This window comes from Pongo abelii, chromosome 21 (genome assembly GCF_028885655.2).
Source record: "Pongo abelii isolate AG06213 chromosome 21, NHGRI_mPonAbe1-v2.0_pri, whole genome shotgun sequence".
In the NCBI taxonomy this organism is placed as follows: Eukaryota; Metazoa; Chordata; class Mammalia; order Primates; family Hominidae; genus Pongo; species Pongo abelii.
In genome coordinates, this window is record NC_072006.2 from 981793 (window position 1) to 993051 (window position 11259).

Sequence of the window (11259 nt, forward strand, 5' to 3'; positions counted from 1 at the left end):
ACATCACTTTCCTTTTTTCTGTCCACAAGTCCTCTCCGACCGTGCAACAGCATCAGAGTAAATCCAAGCCTATTCTGATTAGGGGGTGTCTAATTCGTAAATTGTTCTTTGCTTAATCAAACTCTGTTAAATTTAATTATACATTTAACTTAAAACTTCTGAAGTTTTTCTTTTAACGAAATATTTGGGGTAATCTACATGAAGAGAGAGAATAAGAAATCTATTTGGAAGAGGCTTGTGGAGAAAGAGAGGGTAGAATAATCTTTGAAAAAAGTGTAGGAGAGGACATTTGGGAACATTTCAAAGAAAGGATAATTTTCCCACAAATCACCCAGCTGTGAATGTGTCTCTTTCACAGGCAAGTTTCAGGTGGTTCGTTTTAAAGTGGGGCTGCTTTAGAACAATAAGAATAGTGCAGTGTTCCACAAGTTCTATTATTGTACACAGGCTTGGAAACGCAGACTCCCAGGCCACACCCCAAGATGATGTAGTATCAGTCAACTATTGCTGCATAAGAAGCCAGCCCAAAACTCAATGACATACACCAAACCTTTATTCACACACTCAAGGTTATGAAGGTTTGGCTCAGATGTGTTTCACGAGTGTTCATTCTGGACCGCAGAACAAAGAGGCAGCAGCTACCAGGGTCATAGTCTACTCATGAAAGAAGTTGGAAGCTTCCATAGGGTATTCCTCTGAAGGTATATACTATAAGCTCTACTTACATTCCATTGGTAAAACGAATTGTATGGCCAACCTTGACACCCATGGCACAGGGAAATAAGCTCTGCCTTTAGTAAGAAGAATGGCTAAGTCACATGGGAAAAGGTATGGATACAGAGAAGGGTGAAAAACTGGAAACAATAATTCAAAGGACCACATTTGTTAAACCTTTAACACATTATCACACAAGCTGAGAAAACCCCTAAGGAGTTGGCCCTATTATTACTTTAATTTACAGATAATGCAATCATGGCTTAGAAAGGCCAGGAAAGTTATCCAAGGTAGTTTTGTTAATAAGTGACCATGATAAAGCTCTAAATGTATTTAAACATTAATATAACCCCAGAAGCACAAAATATTTATTCAAGTCTCTGTAAGAGGCTTTGAATAGTATTACAAGGCATGTTACCTGAGCCACACCCTCAGGATCCCCTTGTCCACCTGCACCTGAAATCTTCATTCCTCCAGGTGGCTGTTCCCAACCTCTCTTGTCTGTGTTTCCAGATATACACACAAAACACATTCCATCAGCACTTCCTTTTCTATCTCAGAAAGAATCTTGGCCAAATCTGGCCTCCTACCCATTTCCTTCTCCATTAGGGACATCAATTAATATCATAAATTCATTGGCATTTCTTAAAATAATTGAAAATAGCAAAAGTGTAACTAGCATTGCCTCATTACAAATTGCTTGGTCAGTCATTAAGAAGGTGCATGTTTTGTGACTCCTACAACCTTTTGCTTCTTACCAAAAATACATGCTCTTCATTTTCCAACTTTTACAGGATTCTGAAAGCAAGTTGGACTCACTGAAATGCTGATAGGTTGACCTTCACTCCCCTCACTTCTGACCTTCACTTCGTGCCGTTTCTTCCCCTCTGCCTTTTTCTCCTATCTCACCCCCAACTTCTACTTCTAGTGTGAATCAAGTCTGCAACCTGACTACCTGTATTCTAAATTTTCTTGAGTATTTAAATATCCTTTGTGCAGCCATCAGGGCCCAAACCAAGAGATTTCATCACCACTCTTCACCTACATATTCTCAATCCCCAGATCACTAACTCACTGAACCAAGATGAGTTGGGATATCTCTAAAGGCATTGTTATGTTTGTTTGTTTGGTATCTTATGGAGATGCTTAACATTGTACATTGATGTAGACTGGATGGGCCTCAGAGTTCAAGAGAATAGTGATGATTGTGGACTAGTTTAGAAACTGCCTGATGATATTTCCTGACACAGGGCTCATTGAGGAGGGCATCTCAGCAGATAATGCTCAGCAGTGCCTTGGCCTGTGGATTAATGGGTCAACCTAGAAAGTAGCACTTTAGAGTGTTTGAAGGACCACTTGGCCTTTCTTTGCCCTCTGTGAGGTGCTCCTGGATGTGGGCAGAGGCACCTGATTTTTCTCAAGGGCCTGTTCTCTTCCACTCCCATCAATATTACCCATTTCAGTTTTGGTTGACTTTAATATTTTTCTATTTGTGGATCATGAAATAATAGAACATTTGATCCACCAACCATTATTAGTATAGTAACAATGGAAAGTGTAAAACTAATGAAATGTTTTAGAACTTAACCAGAGGCAAGAATAGATGGGGGACATGATATGTAGAGTTCACCTAGATTCTAGTTTTTGTTTACAAATAACCTTTCTGTAACATTCAAAAAATTATTTATTAATTTTAATTTAAAAAGACTTTTAATTAAAATAAAGTCTCATTTAGTAAAAGTTCACTTACATTATATGTATAGTAATTAGACACTTCTCTAACTTCATAAATGTAATGGACCTTTGTCTAACACATAGTTTCTCAGTTGCTATTTCCTTCTTTTTATATTCTAATAAAGCAGAAACGTATCTGTAGCCACAGCTGCAGTTATGTCTGTGTCTTTATTTTAAAATGGATATACTTCCCCATCTATTCCTGTAATACAAACTCTTCTTCCTTAAACAGTTAATTTTTATAGATGAATTGATTAGCTTATCTTGGGGGAATTCTTTAGCAGTCAGTTGGAAGATGAGCTAGGCTTGGCTTTTGGAATACTTAAATGTTGTTCCAACTTATTTCGGACAGCAAAAAGACCTAAACAATTTTCCCAAAGCCTAAATTCACAGGAATCACAACTTTGTATTTGTTTCAAAAGAAGACATGTAACTTTTCCCTACACTAAGCTTACAGAAATGTGGCTTCTTCCTTATGTTTATTTTGTCACTCAAAATAACAACAACAAAAAGAGAACTTTGGAGATCTTTGAAATTTGTGAACATGGAAATTCCTCAAGTTGCTCAAGTTCTACACATTTTGAGAGTCATTCGCAGTGGAAGTAAGTAGGCAATCGTTAGCACATCTGTAAAATGGTATCCACAGTTTTCTTTGAATCATTGTTGATTTGTTGTGCCCCAGATCTGCATGGTAATAAGATATTCACATACTTTTAAGTAGTTTAAAATGTCATACCTATTATTCATTGAAAAATTGAGTATCAGTCTAAGTGAACTTTCTCCAGCTCTGTCATTTCCAGGAATAGTTACTACTCTGAGAACAGAAGATTCTCTGCCATTGTTTTATGAAAGTTCCTTTCACCTAAAAATTCATGGTCTTCTCATAGTCTAGGCTTCCTCAATCAGTTCTGGTCTCCTGCCTCAGCAGTGACCAGGTAGAGAAGCAGGCCAAGGGTGGGAGAGGGCAAAAAGGAAGATGCTGGAGCCAATCAGCTCCTGTTTCAGTGGCTGGCATTGCCTGTAATTTTTTTTTTTTAATCAAGCTTTCTATGTTTTCATGACGATGGCAGGAATCAGGCCATTAGAGTTGACGGAGGGGACTTGGGACAATCACACACTCGGTACTTCTCTCCACTTCTTTCTGGATTAGGAAAAGTTTCAGCTCCATTTTAAGAAAAAGTGTGTCTGTTCTGTAGTGAGATCCAAAGGCAGCACTGAAAATCCCAGATTCAAAATATCATCCCCTTCCCCATCTTTCAGAAGACTTTACTGGCTCTTTAATCCTTCAGGAATCTTATGCTCTTCTTTAATCAATTCAAGAAAAGATTTCTGAACTTTTTTAGTTGCCAGTGAGATGCAAGTAAAAGCCAGAATGGCCAAAATGTAAAAAAGAGTGACAACATCAAGTGTTGCCAATGCTGTGAAGCAACTGGAACGTTTATACGTTGCTAGTACCAATGCCTTGTTTTCCTAGTTACTTTTTCATTTACATGTGTGTATGTACCTACTTTTTAATTTGATGATTCAGAATAAAATAACTCCATTTTTTGTCTTATTCGTTTGCTACATCTCTTCCCACCCAATTATATTTTTGACTCAGTAAGTAAAAAACAAAATATACACACTGCAAAATGATGAAAGTAGATTCAGTTTGTGTTTGGCACAAGAGAGGGAAAAATGACTTCCCTCAAACCTCCTAGGTTCTTTGGCTGAGCTATGAATTACATTGACATGAAACAGCTTAAAATGAGAAAAACCATTTTAATTACATGTGTACCCACATATGCATGCAAGTCCCACAAAAATACGATATTCAAAAAAGGATATAATTGTGATCTGAGAGACCAAAATTGATGCTCCTTTATCAATTAAGATGAGCCCTAAGGTTAAGAAAACAAAAGTTACCTACAGGTGGAGGGTTCCGGTCTCAGCTAGCAAGGCAAGTTTCTAAGTTCCTACAACATATAAGAAAAACCACACCCTTGCTAAACTCTCTAACCATAGAAGCTATCAGGCTGATTTACAACCCAGACCACTACAACTCTGTTTGGGCACAGGACCATCCTTACAAACATTCTTTTATAATGGGCTGTTTCAGACCTCAAGCCAGTTTTATCTACTTATAGAGGCTGTGCACAGACTGTCTTTCTATCCTGTAATTCACCTTTTGACATAAAAACCAAATTCCACCTTATTTTAATGCTAAAACCCTGCCCTAAAGTGAACATGGACTGTATGGTTATGTATATGTTTATCCATTGCACTTGTACTCAGCAACCGTCATAAATATGTATAGCTTTTCCCCCAAACATGCTGAATATGTATGATACTAGCCCTCTGAGGCATAAAATCCAACCTGTTTTTCCCCTCTTCAAAGAGAGACAGAGTACCTTCTATCCATGCTGAAACTTTCTCTTTCCACTTGCAAATTGATATAATCAATAAAGCTCTCCTTTCTATTACTCCATCCTGGTGGTCTTTTGGATGACAGATTGAAGCTCAGAGAGCAGCATCTTTAGCTACAGAAAGGAACAAGGTCCTGGAGCTTCTGAGGAGTGGTGGAGACAAATTATGGAAGGGGAGGAGGAGGAGGAAATGTATGGTATATGAAGATTGTCTTGTTGTATAGATAAAAGCATCTCAAATGGTAAAAGTCATCTCAGAGCAGCTGTCTTCCTGATACAGATACTCTTACTAATAAAAGTTTCCTTATAGATGTAAATTTCCTTTACAAAGGAACAGCTTTTCAGTGCTACTTCTGTGTCTGCAGTTTCCTAAAATAACCAGCTTGAAATAATGAATATACTAAACAGCTATATTATATGGTGGCATATTCTAGTCTCCTGCAGTCATGTTTTGGGGTGGCATGTCCTGAACCCCAACACTAATACATTTGGGATTGGTGAGGACTCTACCTTTGAGCAAAAGCAATAGAAAGTTTTGTTCAAGATTTTTTATTGTTCCTCTTTGTCTGTCAGAGCAACTTTGCCAGCTCTATTTTCTGCAAGGTGTTTCTAAGTGCATGTTTTTAGGAACTCAGGAGTGATACCTTAGCTTTTTCTTCTCATTGGTCAGGAGATATGGTCTTCAAGTCTACTAAGGGGTATAAAGGATTATGCAAGGATATGGAAGATTTCTGGGGTCTTTACAGCTGGGTAATATGGCCATATGTGGGCATTGTCTACATAGGTTTTGTCATCACACGAACAGGGTGCCTGAGTATGCTGAAACAGAGAAAAATCTCTGTGGTCATCACCAGTGTTATTAAAAAATGTTTCCTCTTTTCCTTCTAGATCTGGATGTCGGGTATAGTCATATATTATCTGCTTTAGCCAAGGACATGAGAAGTTATTCCAAGTTACCTATAGGAGAAAGCTTTCAGAGTTGGTGTGAGATTCACTATTCTCTCTCTTTCCATTTGCCACAGTGGCCAGCAATATTCCAAATAGAGGCTCTTTTGTCAGCCTGGTTCCCAGCATGAAGACAGTGCTGAACTCAGCCCCCAGCTGACCCATGATGGACATGTAGCATGAGCAATAAATTAAACCTTTGATGTTTTAGCCCACTGAGTTTTCTTTGTTTTTGTTACTGCAGCATAACTTAGCTCATCCTGAACTTTACAGATGGGTCCGATAATTGGTGTCTGAAAGACCAATTTTATTAACATGCCTCAAACAATAGAGCTTCATACACCAGAGAGCACAATCATTCCCAGGAGACACATGGGGCTGGAAAGACACCTGATGATTCAGAATCCTGGGGCACAGAGGAACAACATCCTTCCTCGTCCTGCCATTCTTTGCCAAACTCCCAAGCACAAGTGAATCATGGTTCAGTGACTCACTGTGTGAATAGGGTCACAGAGAATCCCTAAACCATTGCATTTCATATCAGGAGTCCAACAGTCTTTCAGGTTGCCCCTGGCTGAGGGCTTTGAGGATTTAGTGGAGTTTTCTGGTAAATCATAGCTATTCTAATTTAGGTTTCAGCCCAACTAGATGCTTCCTACTGTCCCTGTTAAGGAATGGAACTGGCTCACAGTAAATGTAGCTGTTTAGTAATAGAGGTAGATATTCTTATTATCCTCTCTAGGTCTTCTATTCTGATTTCTTATTTTTAAGATTAAGAATTTAATGTCTAGAAAAGTCAAGTGACCATGTCATAGCTACACAGAAAATAAGTGGCAGAGTCTGGCTTGGAAGCCAAGCCCTAAGTCCCTATTAAAAGCCTTTTGAGGCTGGGCGCGGTGGCTCACGCCTGTAATCCCAGCACTTTGGGAGGCTGAGGTGGGCAGATCACAAGGTCAGGAGATCGAGACCATCCTGGCTAACACAGTGAAACCCCATCTCTACTAAAAATACAAAAAAATTAGCTGGGCGTGGTGGCGGGCGCCTGTAGTCCCAGCTACTTGGGAGGCTGAGGCAGGAGAATGGCATGAACCTGGGAGGCGGAGCTTGCAGTGAGTGAGATCGTGCAACTGCACTCCGGCCTGGGCGACAGAGCGAGACTCCGTCTCAAAGAAAAAAAAAAAAAGACTTTTGACACACACACACACACATAACTGTGTGTTTTTTCAGGAACCAGAACAGAAACAGAAGGTGGGTTATCCCTACCTGTGGTTCTCACAACACTTTTTGCAAGTGATCCCTAATCAAGCCATGAGGGCTATTTGCACCAGTGTGTGGTTGGGATACCTACCTAAGAAATAAGTTAGAAAGTTTGAGAACTGGGGTAAGAAGATAGAGGAGAGAAGGAACACCATTTACCCACAAGTGATTTTACAATTCAGACTTCACTAGCTACAGCATAAAAGAGTTGGGCTTTAGTTTCTAGTGCAAATCCACATTCATAGAGAAATCTAAGATCTATGGACCTTATCTCAGCCACTGCTAGTTGTCACTGGAGAAACCATGCCAGAATGAAGGATGAAATGAGGTCAGGAACCTCCCAGCAGATTAGAAGCATAAGGTCAGCTCTCAGGTCTCAAGAGAACTGCTGTAAATGATGAGTGGCTTATAGCCACTGACTTGGATAAAAAGAAAATTGGCTGGCTTCCCCCTCTGCTAATCAGTGAGCCTGTGTGTCGGGAGCTGCCTGGAAAAAGGGTGGTGAATGGGGAGGAGAGTTGCAGAGACCATCTCTAAGGAGAGGGGCAACAGATAATCCACGCTTCTGAGGGTCTCTTACTTTACACATCTCCCAAAGTCTTTTCCTCTCACCAAAAATCTAGCTTTTGTTCTTCCCTATATTTGCTCAGAGGATGAAATGACAAAGGTTAGAAGTCACCAAAAGTAGAATGGATGAAAGGGAGTGGTGCACATGAACATTTATCACATCTAAGCAGTTCTTACCTGAAAAGTTGTTAAGATTTCATGATTCAGGAAGATTTTGTTTGTGTAGGTGGCTACTTTTTAACTCACCTTGATTCAAAATGAAATAATCCCAATGATTGTTTTGTTTTATTTATGTTATCTACTTCCAATTATTTGTATGGTTTAGTAACTAAAAAACAAAATGTACACTCTCTGCTAAATGATGAAAGTGGACCCAGTCAGTGTTTGGCATATACCCTGTATATCTTTATTACTGGATTACCTTTACTCCCTGAACTTGAATCCCTCCCACAGGAATAGAACGCTGGGAGATGCTTTACAACATTTGAACACTGAGGAAGCGCTGAAAACATGAGATGAAAACAGGAAACTTCCCCAGCAGTGAGAGGCTGTCTGGATTCCTGCTTAGCCCTTCTGTCACTCTTATCTCTGGAGGCTTTGTAATAACATCTGTCACTCCAACCACAAACCTCCTTGAAGCCCAACTTTTCCCAAGGAAGGTGATTCTCTGGGATGTGCCAACCTGGCCTAGTGACTGATTTCACCACCTTGAGCCTTCCAGACAGAGTTCACAATCTCAGGCTTACTCAAGATGGGCTCAACTGAGACCAAAAGAACAAAGTTGCCCTGTATAATAAAATTTTAAAAAATATAGTTTCTTTCTACACACAGCCCAAGAGGGAGAAGGCAGGATTCATGAAATGAGAAGAAGATAAGATCATTAGAGGAGACTAGGGACCCAATGACAGATGATGACCAATTCCAGGATGTGAGAGTGGCTTGTGTATTTTTGACAACACTCCTGGCTAATGCAATATTAAGATGTTTTCTGTTCTATGTTCTGTGTTTTCTTCTGTCCCACGATTATCCTTACTCTTTGACACAGTTCTAATGCCTTAGACGAGTGGCACTTTGAGGAAACTGATTAAATTGATTGACATATGGGTTAGCACAGAATGGAGAAGCATGAACATCAGCCAAGGGCTATGAGATAAGAGAGTTCAAGAATTAATCAGAAGCAGAACACTGCAACAGAAGGTGACTTGGAGAAAGAAATCTGGACCACCTCCTCCTCCTCCCCACTCCATGGGAAGAATGGAGTGAATCTTCAAATATACGGAGGGTAGAGGCAAAGGAATTTGAGTTTAGGACATCCTTTTAAATGTTGTGAGTTTGGACATCCTTTTTAAATGCTGTGGAGCCGGGTAAAACCTGCTCTCTCTGTGAAGTTGGGGGTTAACCAAAGGAGACCTTTGCTGTGTATTTGTACTGAACCATCATTTTCTTTATTTTTAAAGAAAAGTAGAATGCACACACGTAATACAATAGAAAGTAAACCTTATTGGCCATGCCTGTAAACAGAGACCATCTAAAAGAAACTATGTTTTTGATTACCTTGTATATTTCCAGCTCACCTTGATATTCTACAGGCTTTTGATTTCAGTTTGGATCCCGTGGGCTTCTGGCTTCTAAATTTTTATTTGCATTTTCTTTGTTAGATAAATGAGAACCAAACCCAGTGAGGTATATGAAGAAGCCATTTCACCTTTAGGGTTTTGGGATGAGGAGTAAAAATGCTAAGTGGGTTAATCTTGCCTGAAGGACCCAAGCTTATGCTTCAAATTTATTGAGATTCCACAAATCACTCACAGAAACTTAAACAATTGGGAATGGATCCCAGAGATGCAGAGTTGGAGGAGTGGTGGGGAGCAGAGCACAGTCATTTAAGGATGTTGGGTATGTGGCCAGGTAGACCTTTATTAAAATCCTTGTTCTTATTTATCATGCTATCATATTGATAACAACTCTGAGTCCCAGTTTCTTCCTCTGTAAAGGATGTAATAATGCTACCTGTGTATGTAATAAAATGCATTTGACACAGTTCCTGGCATATGGAAAGTACTCAACAATAGTAGCTGCTATTTAATTATTGATAATGTAATAATAATTATTATTATTTAATTCATGCCCCTCCTTTCATGGTGAGAAAATTTAGGCCTATGGAAGCTTGATGGGGCCACATAACTCATAGTTAGAGCTGGAATTAGATATCCCAACTCCGCATCCTGCTTTCATTCCATGAGTTTGTAAAATTTCTCACAGCTCTTGCCAAGCTGTGGTTCAGTTTTGTCTTGCATGATGTCTGTATGACTTACCAGGGAGAAAAGATGATGCAGAGATATGACCAAATGGGTCTGTGGAGCGGTGGATGACTGGGGACACGCCGTGTTGGTGAGATCACTGTGCAGGCTTCCTGCCTTTCCTAGTCTGCCCTTCCCTTCGAAACCAGATACTCTCACCTGGAAACTATGCATCCTTTTTGACTGTGATGCTCCACCAGTGTTCCAACCCTATCTATGGCTCGAGCAGCTGTTTACCTTCCTCAGACCTTGACCTAACATTTTCTAATGAAGGAGAACAGTGTGATGTAGTGGAAAGAACAGTGAGGTGAGAGTTGAGAAATACCAGTTTCTAGTTCTGGTATACTCTTCAACCAATGGGCACTAGAGATAACTTAACCTCTCTGGACGGCAGTTTATTTCTCTAAAAAATGAGGGGATTCAATTAAGAAATCTCTCTTGAGCATGAATTTCTGAATCTATTAAAAAAGGAGCAATTAATACTTGCTAAGTATACAACATGAATCTAACTAAACTGTTGTTTCATGTTTCATTGTTTTGTGAAAATGGGGAAAAGAAGCAGTGTAGTGGATTTTTTTTACACAAATAGAAATTTGTTATAAATTTTAAAATTCTTTTAAATATATGGTTGTTGGCTAACCTTTACAAAATAAAAGGCATCAGTGTGTCTTTTTTTGGTGGATTTTTGTGTAGCAAGTAGGTAATTTCCTGCATAAAATTAAGATGCTATGTCTTTTATTTAGACCAGGGTTTCTCAACCTCAGCACTACTGACATTTTGGACCAAGTCATTCTTTTGATGTGGACGCTGTCCTATGCATTGTAGGCTATTTGGCAGCATTCCTGGGCCTGCTACAAGCACATCCCCTTCCTGCTATGACAACCAGACTACTGTGACAACCAAATACATCTCCAGACATTGCCAAATTCTCAGGGAGTAGGGTGAAATAAATACACCCCCTGGTTGAGAACCTGCTTTAGGCACATGTATGTGTTAATTTTAATGGAATGCTTCTGTGCTCCTAATCAATTTATTTTTATTGTATTAGTCAGGATACAATAGGCAGGCAGTAACAAACAAATTCCACATGGCAATGCCTTAATGGAACAAGTTTATTTCTTGTTCCAAGGCAACTGCCCTCCATGTGGTGATTGAACAGCCTAGGCTGCTTCCATTTGGATTCCATCATCACAAGGCCTCCAGGACTGTGGAGACCTTTTAAGAGAGCACACAGAGGCCAGACGTGGTGGCGGGTGCCTGTAGTCCCAGCTACTCGGGAGGCTGAGGCAGGAGAATCACTTGAACCTGGGGGGCGGAAATTGCAGTGAGCCGAGATT

General features: G+C 39.8%; 1 long non-coding RNA gene across 1 annotated transcript; it reads left to right on the forward strand.

The window, feature by feature from the left end:
• Positions 1 to 367: 367 nt before the first annotated feature.
• On the forward strand, positions 368 to 6008 carry LOC129052066 (uncharacterized). Its single transcript, XR_008516799.2, has 3 exons — positions 368 to 701; positions 2962 to 3050; positions 5876 to 6008. It is a non-coding gene; the product is annotated as an uncharacterized LOC129052066 (long non-coding RNA).
• The last annotated feature ends 5251 nt before the right edge of the window (positions 6009 to 11259 follow it).